General features: G+C 41.6%; 1 non-coding gene across 1 annotated transcript; it reads left to right on the top strand.

Annotated features, from left to right (window-relative positions):
• The first annotated feature begins 882 nt into the window (after positions 1 to 882).
• On the top strand, positions 883 to 989 carry LOC136401909 (U6 spliceosomal RNA). Its single transcript, XR_010750833.1, has one exon. It is a non-coding gene; the product is annotated as a U6 spliceosomal RNA (small nuclear RNA).
• The last annotated feature ends 1,568 nt before the right edge of the window (positions 990 to 2,557 follow it).

The following is a 2,557-nucleotide window of genomic DNA, read 5'->3' as shown; positions in this document are numbered from 1 at the left end:
TTTAAAAACCCTTATCCTTAATTACACTGCAAAGTCTTACCACAACAATATTTAGGTTAAGGTTTGATTTAATAACCAGGCGATGGAAATCTAGGGAACTATCTTCAGAATTTTCCCTACCATGTTATCAGACTGCCCCAGTAGAATATCGGTCCCAGGAGGACAGGAATGTTTAGTTTTGTGCAGTGCTGTGCCTGGACAAAGTAGACCGACAAGAAATAAATGTTGAATGAATGCTTCTGGTTCCAGAGTTCTTAAAGATGTGAACAGAGTGGTGCATGGAAAACATGCATTGTGCATGCATAAGCACTTTTATTTTTCTGAGAACTGGGTACATGCTTTTCATCAAATTCTCAAAATGGCTCTCCCTCCCAGTTTGCCTGGAAAAATCCTCACTTATGTCCTTTCTCTCAGGTTAATTACTCATTCACTCCATGTACTGTCTCAAACTCTTCAGATTTGTATGGTAAATTTTATAATGACCCAAGCTTCTGAAAGGTGTCCCTGGCCCAACACAAGTGTAAATTCTTCTGATCTCTTTAAGCTATCACACAGGATTGTATTTAAACTCATACAGACAGAAATTTTCCCCCCCATAAATTATAGTTACATTCCCTTGAAAACACATGTGAAGGACTTTACAATTAAGACAAAGACCAAGAAGTAGATCCAGACCCTCAAAACCCACTAATTACCTCACCAAAATACCATGCCACCTCAAATAGGAGAAACAGCTGTGGATATGAAATCAATGTGTGATACAGAATTTGGCCACCCTGTCTTCCATGTGATACTCTGTCCTGTTTGTTCAGTGAGATTACAGAGCACTTTAGCACCTTAGCATTTCTTAGAAATAGTAGTACTATAAGAACTCATGGTTTAGTGCTCGCTTCGGCAGCACATATACTAAAATTGGAATGATACAGAGAAGATTAGCATGGCCCCTGCGCAAGGATGACACGCAAATTCGTGAAGCGTTCCATAAAAAAAAAAAAAAAAGAACTCATGGTTTAAAATTTACTTATAATAAAACCTCAATTATTTTAACTGTGTTTATGCCTTGCATATACTATGACTGATAGGAAAAATACAGAGTATTGAATAACAATAATTTAGAGCTGAATACATGAGAATATTACAGTTGTCCCAAAGCCTTTTCTTTATTTGTGTATTGGGGAAGATTAACTTGATTAGGAAATCTAATAGGTGTTTTTTTTCTTTCTTTCTTTTTCATTTATTCTTTTTCTTGTCTTTATTTCCTGTTTTTAATTTTATTTTTTTTTTCATTTTTCTGAAGCTGGAAACGGGGAGAGACAGTCAGACAGACTCCCGCATGCGCCTGACCGGGATCCACCCGGAACGCCCACCATGGGGCGACGCTCTGCCCACCAGGGGGCGATGCTCTGCCCATCCTGGGCGTCGCCATATTGCAACCAGAGCCACTCTAGCGCCTGGGGCAGAGGCCACAGAGCCATCCCCAGCGCCCGGGCCATCTTTGCTCCAATGGAGCCTTGGCTGCAGGAGGGGAAGAGAGAGACAGAGAGGAAAGTGCGGCGGAGGGGTGGAGAAGCAAATGGGCGCTTCTCCTGTGTGCCCTGGCCGGGAATCGAACCCGGGTCCTCCGCACGCTAGGCCGACGCTCTACCGCTGAGCCAACCGGCCAGGGCCTATTTCCTGTTTTTATACAAATCTTGAGTTTTATTCACTTTCTTTTGGGGAAATCAGATTATGGCCTAACAGCCTGTTCACCAACTCCACCTGCAAATTTAGTGTCAAAATATGACCTCTGTTGAGAAAAATGACTATCTGTCTAAATCATTAATTAAGGAGTTAAGGGTCTTTGTATAGCTTAATAAATCTGCCTTTCTCACACCTCCTGTCTGTTTCAGTTGGGCCTGCTTGGCAAATGTCACCCCACCATCTTCTGCTGACTCCTGCGGGGTCCTCTGAATTGGAGGAGGAGGTCTAGGGACCCAATCCGGTGGGCCCCAAATAGATTGTAGACTTCTTTAAACTTCTTTTAAATGCAGATAGTTTCTAATCAGCCATTCAAAGCAAGAAATCTGTGTATATTGTGTTTTAACTGTAAAGAATGCATCTGCTGAGATTATATATTCTATTTCAAATTACATGAACAGGGCAAGATACCTCAGCAAGAATTCAGAATAAAATAAACATGCCCCTCCCTCCACACATAATTTCTCCAAGATCCTCTTTTCCTCTTGGTCCTACTGACCCTCTGACATGGTCATCTTTACCAGTCTGTGCCTATAGACACCGTTTTTCCCTTCATGGTAAAAAATAATCCACATTCTACATTAGGGACCTCAGATGAGCAATTGCCTATTTTCAGTGTTTTAAGGACACAGCCCTAAATGTTTCTAGCTATAACTGGTCAACTGCTGAGATTGAAAAAACAAGCCATTTTTGATAAGAAAATGGGAGGGAAAATCTTCAGAGTGTGGATCCCAACATAATAGGGTTTTGAATGGGTTAAGCCCACTGGTGACCAAGACAGCTTTGTGATCCTCTGGTAGGCAGTACTTAGTAGCAGGTC

This window comes from Saccopteryx leptura, chromosome 3 (genome assembly GCF_036850995.1).
Source record: "Saccopteryx leptura isolate mSacLep1 chromosome 3, mSacLep1_pri_phased_curated, whole genome shotgun sequence".
NCBI lineage: Eukaryota > Metazoa > Chordata > Mammalia > Chiroptera > Emballonuridae > Saccopteryx > Saccopteryx leptura.
This window is presented reverse-complemented; position numbering and strand designations above follow the sequence as displayed.